This window comes from Bidens hawaiensis, unplaced genomic scaffold (genome assembly GCF_021521415.1).
Source record: "Bidens hawaiensis isolate Kalapana, Puna unplaced genomic scaffold, B.hawaiensis_p1.1 tig00041157_1, whole genome shotgun sequence".
NCBI classification, from domain to species: domain Eukaryota; kingdom Viridiplantae; phylum Streptophyta; class Magnoliopsida; order Asterales; family Asteraceae; genus Bidens; species Bidens hawaiensis.
Genome location: NW_027497278.1, coordinates 92,536 through 104,982, shown reverse-complemented (window position 1 = coordinate 104,982; position 12,447 = coordinate 92,536). Strand labels below are relative to the sequence as shown.

General features: G+C 36.6%; 1 pseudogene; it reads left to right on the top strand.

Annotated features, from left to right (window-relative positions):
- Positions 1–2,731: 2,731 nt before the first annotated feature.
- LOC143592704 (coatomer subunit beta-1-like) lies at positions 2,732–11,232 on the top strand (annotated as a pseudogene).
- Positions 11,233–12,447: the final 1,215 nt, after the last annotated feature.

The following is a 12,447-nucleotide window of genomic DNA, read 5'->3' as shown; positions in this document are numbered from 1 at the left end:
GGAAGCCCCGATGCCTTCAAATTCCAAGCTACCCTCTTCAGTGGGGAAATATGACAGGATGACAGACCCAAGTGACCACCTACAAAGCTTCATAGCAGCAGGAGAGATCGCGGGTTGGACATCCCAAGTTTGTTGCCACATGTTTGCTCTAACCCTCCACGGAGCAGCTAGAGAATGATTCGAAAGACATCCGGAAGGCCAGATCACAGGCTTCGAAGACTTCATAGCGAAGTTCTCCCGGCACTTTATTCAACAGCGGAGACACAAACAGGACTCCACGGATATACTAACAGTATTCCGCAGGGATAACGAGTCTATCAAGGACTTCATCACACGATATAACAAGGAAGGTCATATGATTGGAGGAGTGAGCGAAGACATGATGCACGCTGGTTTCCACCATAGAGTACTGACAGCGGCTTTATGACAGCAGCAAAAGTTTACACGGCCACAGAAAAATCTTTAGGCATACGTGATTATGCGCGAAATGAAACAAAGGGCGAGCCTAAAGGATATAAAGGAAGCAAAAAAGACAAAGGGTCGATATGGTCCAAAATACAGCCACCAGTGGAAACCTTAGGACCAACCACGGCAAGGCCTCTGGTAGGAGAAAAACAAAATGACTGCAACCATGGGAACAACCACAAAGAATGGACTTCACTATCAAAAACTCTGTCGAAAATCTTGGCAACAGAAAACGTTAACTTTCGGACACCAAAGCCGATCTTCAAAAGAATTTGGATAGGTCGAAATGCTGCAAGTTTCATGAGTGAATCGGCCACACGACTAATGATTGTACAAACTTGAACAATGAAATCGAAGAAGCAGTCAAGTCCGGAAAGCTCAAACATTTGGTTTTGGAAGCCAGAAAACATGCAAGAAACCAAGGGTCAAGCAGGGATGAAGGTCCCCCAAAAAAAAATTAAAAATTTGAATTCCCAGATGATACAAAGCGGGAAATATAAAGGGGCAAAAAGGCAGACACCTAGTAGTGAAGCCTGGAAAGAAGAACCAGTCATTTTTCCACGAATCAAAAGGGGGCCATGCATGAACAACCATTGATTACCATCGCCTTAAGTGGACATTACTGGAGTAAGTACATGTTCATTAATCAAGGAAGCACTTCGGACATAATGTGCCAACAATGTTTTGACCAACTGGACATGGAAGATAAAGCAAGACTGGAACTAGTTAAGGCACCAGCATATGGATTCTCGAACAAACTTACCCATCCGTTAGGGCAACTCAAGGTCTTAGTAACACTAAGCAACATCAGACATTCTCGAACAGAAGACGTAGAGTTCTTAGTATTACCAATAAAGTCAAAACATGACGTGATCCTGGGAAGAGAGGCGATAGGGGATTTTAACGCAAACCCGTCCACTGCGCATGGTATAATGGGTGTCCCCACCCTGACATGCATTGCTCTAGTAAGGCCAAACAAAGGTTGTTTAGTCGGAGAAGGAACGAAACCCCCAAAAGCGCAGAAAATTGCCGAAAGCGTGTGGCAGAAAAATGGATTATGAATGCCAAATTCCCAGACCAAGTAGTCACCCTAGGGCCAGCCCTATCCAACGGTGTGAAGTCACATTTAAAACAACTTTTGTTGAAAAATGTGGACATCTTCGCCTGGCAGTCGGTCGATATGATAGGATTTCCGCGACGCAAAGCGGAACACGCCTTAAATGTCAACCCAGCTTTCCCATCAATTGTCCGAAAGAGACAAAAGATGGGTCCAAAGCAAACGAAAGCAATAAACGATTAAGTGCAAGAACTGCTGAAGGCGGGGATCATATGGGAATTACGATATCAAACGTGGGTAGCAAACCCCGTTATGATACCCGAAAGCAAAGGAGCATGGAGAATGTGTATCGATTACAAAGAATTAAACAAAGCTTGCCCCAAAGATTGTTATCCACTGCCTGAGATAGATTTGAAAGTATACACGCTAGCACCATATCAATTCAAATGGTTCCTGGATGCATACAAAGGCTACCATCAAATTCACATGGCTGAGAAAGATCAAAATAAAAACGCGTTCTGCACCTACAAAGGCAAGTTTTGTTACAAAATGATGCCATTTTGATTGAAAAGTGCGGGAGCAACATACCAACGGCTGATGGATTAGCAATTTGGAGAACAGATTGGTAACAATTTAAGGTGTACGTGGACGATTTGGTCATTAAAAGCATAGAAGAAGATCAAATGCTCAGAGGCATAGAAGATACCTTCTAAAAGTTGAGAAAGATCAGTATGAAACTGAATCCAAGCAAATGTTCGTTTGGAATGGAAGAAGGAAAATTCCTCGAGGTCATAGTTATAAAAGATAGCTTTAAGGCTAACCCCGAGAAAGTGCAACAATCTCGCGCATGACATCTCCTAAGTCTCTGAAGGAAGTCCAAAGATTAAACGGAAGATTGGTAGCCATGAGCAGGTTTTTAGTGAACCATGCCACCGAATCATTCCCATTCGTAGCAACACTAAGGAACTGCTTAAAGAAATCACAATTCCAGTGGACACTGGAAGCAGAACAAGCTTTCCAAGAAGTCAAAAAATGCCTAATGGAGTTACCAACGCTAACGGTTCCGAGGAAAGGGGAAGAACCAACTATGTACCTATCCGCATCAAACAGAGCGATAGGAGTAGTCCGACTAGTAGACTGGAAAAAAGTCCAAACACCGATCTACTACGTCAGCAGAACCTTCAAAGATGCTGAAACAAGGTACTCACAATGGAAAAGTTGGTTCTAGCTTTGGTATACGCTTCTAGACGCCTCCGCATATACTTTCATGGCCATCCAATTGATGTGTTAACCCACTATAAGATTCATAATGTGATCCACAAACCACAACTCGCAAGGAGATTACCAAAGCGGGCCATTGAGTTGGGAGAACATACTCTACAGTACAAACCTAGATCTGCAATAAAGAGTCAGGTGCTAGCAGATTTTATCACGGAAGTGCCGGTCGATAAAGAAGAAGAATGCAAGGCAGAAGAAGAGTCACTGAAGACACTAGAAGAAAATAAAATATGGATGTTATTTACAGACAGAGCATCCAATGATGAAGGATCAGGGGCTGGATTAAAGCTAGTAAGCCCAGGAAGAAAAGAGTTCACATATGTCATCCGTTTAGACTTCAAATGTGCTAACAACGAAGCAGAATATGAAGCCTTCTTAGCTGTATTGCACATAGGTAACAAGTTCGGCGCGCAACACGTCGAAGCTCATGTTGATTCAATGCTCATAGCTAGCCAAGTCAATGGGTCATATGAGGCAAAGGACGAAGTTATGGCATCTTACTTAGAACAAACCAAGAAGCTGATCCTGAAATTCAAATCTTGTAAAATGAAACGCATCAAATAGGGTGAAAACAAATCCGCAAATGCGTTGAGTAAACTGGCATCCACAAGTTTTGAACATCTAGCAAAAGAAATAAGGGTGGAAACCCTAGCGAACCATCAGTCGAGCCAAGACAAGTATGCATCGCGCAAACCCCGGAAGAGTCATGGATGACATCGATCAAAGCATACTTGTCAGATGTGTCCCTTCCACAATGAAAAGCCGAAGCTCAAAAGATAAAACACAAAGCCCTACAGTACTAACTGCGAGAAGGAGTATTATACAGAAGATCTTTCCTGGGGCCGTTACTCCGCTGTGTCGATGCGGAAGATGCAACTTATCTGATTAGAGAAATCCATGAAGGTATCTGTGGTCGGCATGCAGGACCAAGGATGGTTGTTGCTAAAATTACCAACGCACGATACTATTGGCCGAGTATGCATGTCGACGCAATGAATGAACTACGAAAGTGTGATTCATGCTAACGTAATGCTCGTAATACCTTCCGTCCCAAAAATGATTTAATTCCAGTCTCATCAGCATGGTCATTTCAAAAATGGGCCATTGATATCATGGGACCCTTCCCCGAAGCCCCTGAAAAGGTTAAGTTTTTGTTGGTTTCGATAGACTAATTTACGAAATGGGTGGAAGCTAAACCCCTGGCATCTATCAGCACAATTACCGTCAAAAAATTCCTTTGGGAATTTGTCACATGCCAATCCGGGCTTCTGCGGACGTTAGTAAGTGAAAACGGCACTAAGTTCGCCGATAAGAACCTCCAAGAATGGCTGGTTGAGCTACACATGAAGCAAGTATTGACTTATGTGGCACATCCACATGGCAATAGCCAAGTAGAAAGAGCCAATAGATGCATTTTGGATGGAATCAAGTCAAAGTTAGGAACAAAACGAGCGGGGTAGGTAGACGAACTCCCAAATTCCTATGGGCATACTAAACTCTCAAGAAAACCAGCCACGGGGAAACCCCGTTCAGCCTAACCTATAGAACTGAAGCGATGATATTTGCGGAGATTGGACTACCCTCCGCAAGAGTATTGATGATCGATGAAGAAAACGAAACAGAGTTGTGGTTGAACTTAGACCTGCTAGAGGAAAGAAGAGAGTTGGCAGCAATTAAAGAAGAAAATATATAAATGCCAACTCGAAAAATATTACAATAGCAGAGTTAAAAAGTACACATTCAAAGAAGGAGAATATGTACTCCTCGACAAAGAGGCATCTAAAGTAGAACCCCCAGGGGGTGAGCGTATCAGTTGACTCAACAATCCAATTAAGATCTCTTTGCAATAATCTATCCGTATTCAACGATCCAACCTTCAAAAATACTAGGTAAGCATTTACACAAATGAAAATATATAATATAAAGCTGTGAACCAACCGCAAGAAAATCATTTAAAATTTAAAATATAATACCTGAATCTTGATAACACCATTGTGTTGAGATTTGGGCCATCAATGCATACAAACACGAGTATCATCAACATAACAATAATCAGGATAAAGGTAACTTCATTCTCTGCCTTCGATGGGGTACAAAAACTGCTAAAAGAACAATAGGACGGGCTAGTGTGCACGTAGTGGTGATCATTAGAACTATGATCACTAAAAAAAATCACTCCCACCCATCATCCCACCAGAAACAGCGAATTGGTGATTATCATATAAAAATAATAATCTCAATAAAGAGCGAAGAGCGCGTAAATATGAGGTTTGTTGGGTGGAGTTGAACTTGCACTCTAACAGAAAGGGTGTGATTGCGATTATAGGAAACCCAAAATCACTAAGTCTCGAACAATCCTGTAAAAAGCTTTTAAGAATGTAAAGTGTTCTACAATAAAATGGGTTCATGAATTGAAGATACGAGGAAGGAAAAAAGAGAAGAGAATGATAACATACCTTTTGATTAACTATTGGCAATGGCGATCAAGAAATTGACCTTTTGATTATAACTAACTTAAACAATAAGGTATACTTATACTTCTTTATAATTAAAAGAGTATAAGTTATACAAATTTCATTAGCTCGACTAAGTAAAGCGCGTAAAATTTGGTTGTTAATTCGAGTCGCTCATGTGTCTGGCGCATGAGGGCAATTTGTGTCCTTTAATTTCACTTGATTTTGTTCTTTTAATACTAGATGGGGAAACGCGGTCCTGAAAATCACGCATAAGTTTATGGTGTTCATGGTTCGATTTGAAACCGTAAAACTGTTCAAGTCGGTCATCGGTTTGATTTCATGGTTGATTTTTTTTCTTTAACTTTTGGTCGGTCGTTTTCAATTTTTAAAGGTTCTGTTTTGTATTTTCGATAACAAAAAACCGTTACTAACGGTTTGGCTCACAGTTTAATTTAAGATCATCAAAACCAGACCGCAAACAGCCCTATGTAAAATCTTATTTCTTTTTTAACTGAGAAAACCTATAATAATATCATACTCAAATTAAAGATAAAAATATGCTCGTTTTTATGGTGCAATATTTTTCTAAAAATATTAACATTTGAAAAAGTTTTTTGTTGTTTAAAAATCATTTGGGGGTGGATGAGGAGGTGTTGGGTTAAAAATGAAAATTAAAATGAGATATGTGTTAAAGATCAAGGATCATAGCTATAATTATTCTTTGAATTTTGCAATAGTTTATTATAGTTAAGGGAAAAATGTTGTAACTATTTTAAATGAAATTGAATAGCACATGAGTTTTAATATGACAATGACTCTTAGCGATGAGATCAATACCATACCGGCATCGAAATTTTCGGTTCAATACCGGGACGGTACCGGTATTTAAGATTAAATTTAGGAAATACCGGTACCAGTACCAATACCGAATTTGCCCATCCCTAATGACTCTTTTTACCCCAATTTAAGGTTGTACCATGTGCAATATTGCTTGTAAATCTTTTAATGTGAAACGTCTATACTATATAGTAAACAAAACTTTGTAAGAGTCACATGTCATCGCTTAAGTGATCCTTACAAAATTTTCCCTCCTCTCTATCATATTAAATGCATTTCTCTTTCTTATTAATAATTTTGTATTTCATTGTTTTTCTTTTTAATCTTTCATTTTCTCTTTTTAATATTTTTTTTCTGATTTAAAAAATGTAATACCAGTAAATATGTTATTTTGTTTTATATGAATATATTGTATTACTTATTCATATTGGGTTTTTATTATAAGTAACTAATTTATAAGTAACTAATTTTAGCCCTGCTTGCGGTGCACACATATGATGTATATATGTGTGAATCCTCGGGTGGGCAAAAGTGAAATTGCACTAATTTTGACGTTATTTTACTAATCTCGTGAAAATAACGTTAAAAGTGACGGACGGTTAATCAGGCATCATGTAGTGGCGTTGATAGCTGAAAGATAAGGGTACATGCACCAATTAGCTGGTGTCCCGATGATTGAGTGCCATGTGCCTTATGTCCAAGGCTTGATGCAAAACTACTATCGAGTCAGGGGTCTCACCGGAAGCAGCCTCTCTATCCCTATGGGGTAGAGGTAAGGCTGCCTACATCTTACCCTCCTCAGACCCTACCATAGCTTTGCTATTGGTGGGATATACTGAGTACGATGATGATGATGATGATGATTATAAGTAACTAATTTCACATTGATTTTTAATAAGGTTTTAAATATATTATATTAGTTAATTTATATTAAGGTTTTATAAGATACGATATTATCATTTGAAGAGGCAAGATTAGTTTAAAATTAAAAGTTTAATAAACTTAACTTATTAAATATGTATGATTGTTTATGTTAATTTCACTATTTATGTCATCTCAGTGTTTATGTTAATTTAAACGAGCGAATTTATGTACCTGTTAAAGTATCAAATAGGTTCAAGTCAAAACAGTTTATGGTTAGTATGAGTTTCGGTCCTTGGATTGGTTTAAAAAGTAACCGTTTACAACTTTTTTTTAATTGACTATTTAATCAACTTATCATTTATGTTTAGTTCATCATCTTAAAAATCTACAAAAATATAAACACTAGACCATATGTTTTGGTTTTTCAAGTAGATAAGAAAACTTCTTACCTTTAAAATACAAATATTAGATGTTAGCACACTGGATAAATTGACTTTGTATATCCTTTAAATATTGAAGATTTCAAAAATGTAGATTTCTTTAGTGAACGAGTTATACTTGCACCGGAAAATGAGATTGTTCAAGAAATTAGCAAACGTTTGCTATCCATGTTTTCAGGGATGAAAAATATTACCATTCTTCAAATAAAATGATATGTTACAAGAAAATATTAGTTTTCTGATGTTTTAAATAGCCTCAAAATCTAAGGTTTTCAAGTTTTAGGTTAACCCTAAAAGTCGATATTGAATGAAAATACAATATGACAGTCGTGTTATAGAAGCCAAAATAATATCCAGAAGTAACATTGGAACTCACGCTTTTATTATTTAAAAAAAAATACTACACCTTTAGATATAATGATTACTTTCAAAGAATGAAATTTTCACTTTATTTTTGTTTTACAATGAAGATTAATAAATGTTAAGGTCAATCGCTATAGATGATTGCTTGTTTTTTATACAATTTATTTTAACTCATTGTCAGTTATGTGTTGCTATCTAGAGTTAAAAGCAGAAACAATGTGAAACTACTAAGTTTTAATATAGAAAGTAAAGTTACAAATAAAATTACAAATGTTATGTACAAAGAAATAAATAGAGATTTATGAATTTTCTAACAACTTTTTATTTCCATATTGTGTAATGTGTAATTTATTCTACCATATAATATATCTTTATATCTGTTGAATGTTTTTTTTTTTTTGGTATTTCACTTTGCGTTATTATTTAAATAAATTTATTTGTTCTAACCGGTGTGTTATGCAGGTAGCTAACTTAGTATAATATATAGATATAGATATAAATTTAAAATTTAATAAAACCCAAAATCCTTCAAAACCTATACCATCAATCTCTCTCTAGATTCACTTCAAAGAATCAAACTGGTCAAAGTGTGTTGGAATTCAAAACGTAGACCTAGGTTTACAGGGAATGAGAGAACCAAATGAAGCTAAAGTACCCATGTCTCTTTCAAAAGGAACAGTCACTAGTTACTGATGACCCAATTTGAATTTCAGGAAGAAATTCTTTCTAACAAGGGTAGTCATGATCAAAGGTTAGGTATGCGTTAATAAACACAACACACTCATGTAAACATGTGGGTTACACATAAGAAAACCTAATGATCACTAATCACAATTACATGCGTAATTAGCGTAACATGAGGTAACATAAACCTTTATTAGCACTCTTAACCAACTTTAACTGGTCCTAATCCCTTCATATCTACATATTTTAAATGAAATTTATAATCTTTGTGCTATCTTTTTAATAAGATCAATAAGATCGTTGATCCCATATTCCCCTTAATTGGTCTACAAGACGTGTGAGTGAGTGATATCATGAACTCAGCGTCATTGCATGAATTTTAGAGTCCGATGTCTAATTAAATCGCATATCAAATTGAGTTTTAGTTAATGGAACTCAGATTTTCATGATTTTACATTTTAACTATGAACCATTCCATCTGAGTTGTGATCATTACAAATGTTATACATTTAGAAGATACAAAAATTGGACCAAATAATGCTTTGAAATCCTGATTAACTTACGTTATGAACTAAAAGAATTTTGTTCATTTGTAGCACAAAATATGGAGAAATTGAGCTCTCTACTTACTCATTATGACAAAAGAACACTTGTACTAGCCAATGAGATCAAAGATGCACATGAAGGAAACAATGATACTGCAAACGGTTGTTTTGGGTTTGATACGCGAAGTGTGTAGAGCGAATACGAGTGAAAAGGGGAAGTATATACAGATTATTATGTCTTAGTTAAGCACACATTCAGCTGCTGCCAGTACTCATTGCCAGCTGTTACTCAGTCAAAGTGACAGCAATGTGAAACTTATTGTGCTTGATCTGTTAGATGAACTTGAATCTTCACACGAATAGATTACGGTTAATATGATAATGGATGTACTGAGAGCAGTTACAAGCATACATCATGACATAAGAGCAAATAAATACTTGACTTAATATCTCCTCCAGGGGCGGATATACTTCACAACTGGGGGTAGCCTCCGCTACCCCTTAACTTTTCGTCGTTAGTATAATTGTTTTTTCTTTTTTTGTCAATTTTCATCTTTCGCTACCCCTGAAAAATATTCTGCTACCCCTGAAAAAAAATTCGTTACCCCTATTTGTTTAAAGTTCAACAAATTTAAAAGTTCAAATCAAATAAAACCCAAAAAAATTATAGCCAAAAGAAAATAAAAACCATTAACCTTATTTTTTTTAGAGAAACATTAAACATAAACAGACTCAACAGAATCATCATTTTGAGGTTGAAGTTTTTAATACGGTTTTGGATATGCAGATTCAAGTAATTGGAAATAGATTCAGCAAGGTCTCAACTAGTTTGTTAGAAAATATATCTGGTTTAAATCTATGAGATTCGTTTCCCAAGTTTGACATATTTAACATAGTGTAATTTTCTGTGATGTATCTGAATGATTTTAGTAATGAAGAAAGAGGGTGTATTCGACCTTTCGGGTGATCGTACGACCTTTTATCACACTAAATTTAAAGAAAGATGATAAATTTGCAAAATTGAGTCAAATGTGTGACCTTGCTCGTGTAATGGTGAAAAATGGAAAGCACACCACTCTTCCTTTGGTTTATCAAATATTGAAAGCTAGCGTTGGTTTTACTGATCGCAACCGCAACCGTTGAAATCTGTTTTTCTTAAATAAAGCTTATCAATACAGGTTTGCGCAAGAAAATGGATAATGAGTATTTGAACAATGGTTTAGTTTGTACGGTCGAAAGAGAAACACTTGATAAGGTAAAAGAAGATGTGTAATGGCTCAATTTCAAGCTTTCAAAAAGCGAATATGAGAAATTTGTACCACATGTGTTTAAATATATTTATTATCGTGTTTCTATTTTTGTTTCGTTTACATTGTATGAAATATGATAAAACAAAATTTTAAACGTTACCCATGAGATTTATGTCTAGATCCGCCACTGATCTCCTCAAAACATTATGAAGTGGTGTTAAGTTTGAAAAAAGGAAGTTATAAAAACTCAAAGTGGTGAGTTTGAGAAGGATGGTGAGTATAATGCCTTATTCAAGCGATTCATTCATGTGCGGTTAAGTATCCAGAAGTTCCAGGCGTGGTTGTGCATATGTTGATGGGTCTCTTGGTGATAGTGATGTTGCTTATGCTATAGATGTGATTGAGAAAAGTGAAGCAATTCAACAAATCCAAAGTTGATGCTTGCTACTGTGAATAGGCCCTATTATATGTTTTACCAGATGCGTTCGGAACGCGCGTTTGTTCATGCGCATTTTGGATATTGTCTTACTATTTATGAAGTTGAAAGTAGGATTGCAATCATAAAACAATGTCTTGGTGATATGCCATTTTACTTGGATTCAAAAGGGGGTGGTCAAGATGCTTCTCACAAGGTCTCAGCAAATCAACTCGATAACTATTTCTTATCAACGGCCTACGATTCTTTTAGATGGAACTTATGCTACACAGAGTGCAGCTTCTGAAACAGCTTTTTATCCAAGTTGCAACTTGATATTAAGTGCCGTTGTCTCGATGTTGCAACTTGGTCAATCTTCATTTTTTTCTCACCCGGTTGATAAAGATCCGTATGACATAATTATTTTTTGTTTAAGGTTGTTGAGTAATCCGGATGAACGTTTGAGGAAAATATGGCTGCAGCGTTGTCATGAAAGTTTTGTTCAAATGCTTGTGGATAAACTGTTGGGTTTCAGTGGTGATCAGTTAAAATTTTATTTATTAAAACCGGTTCAATAAACGTGTCAAATAATAATTAATCACATTAATTAATAATTATACGCAGCGGAATATATCATTAATCAACACCGAAAACTAAACCTGACAGGATCCGGTTACAGACAATACGAGTACGAGTCGAACAATAAATATATAATTAAACTAACGATATATTTAATTTACCTCGGTTAATAATTAACCGGTTGAGATACCGAGGTTCAACGAACGGTGCTAGGTGACAAACCAAACACGGTGACGGTTGGCGGTGATGGCGCGTTGGCGTGTTGGCGGCAGGGTGGCGCGAACACGGCAGCAGCACCAGATTAAAGGCAATGGCAACAGCACGGCAGCGGTGACGATGCGATGGTCTGCTATAGTAGTGATCGGCAACAATCTCTTTGTCGCATGAGAAAGAGATGATCAAGATGGATGGATTTATCTCTTCTTTTCTTTTGTTTAACTCCTGTATATATGGAGTATGTAGAGGCGGCGGCTCCAAGTTTTCTTGGATTGTTTTCCAAGAATCCAAAACTTGGGTTATATCTCAAAAACGTGAGATTTATTATATATATTAATAATAATATAATTATCATTAATAGATATTAACCGAGCCCCCAAAGTTTAGCTCGATCCAACTTTTATTTAAAGTCCGAACTAGTTTATTTAACTATTAAATAAACTATATTATTTATAACTATTATAAATAATACTTTCGTCACAATATATTCGTCATTTACCAGTTAAATTAAGCGGATTTTAGTTCGTTTCCCAAGGTGTAACTCTCACGGGTCATAACCCGGTTGACCGTATTGACTTACCCGAACCGGTCCATAATTCCAACAGTCTCCCACTTGGACGGTTTCCGGTTAAGTTACTCAATACTGACAGCCAGCGGTGCTCTAGCTACACATAGTTGCCCCTAACTGGTTATAACATTTTAAATTCATTAACCAAAACAATCTTGGAATACACTATTGCAAGATAATGAATTTATGGTAATCGTTGTCATCTATCCTTTCTATATAAGACATCAATTGAACAATGAGACATGGATCAGGTTCAATCTCATATGGCGTTCAATCATTATATTTCTCGATTAAGAGTCAAAGTGGTCCAATCAAACACACAGTTAGTTTGGGTGAGGCCTCACACTTTACCAATTTGAATCAACGAGGACGCCAAGATGTCTAACTTTTACATATCATGTAAGAGTACAGAATCCCGTCTTGATTACAT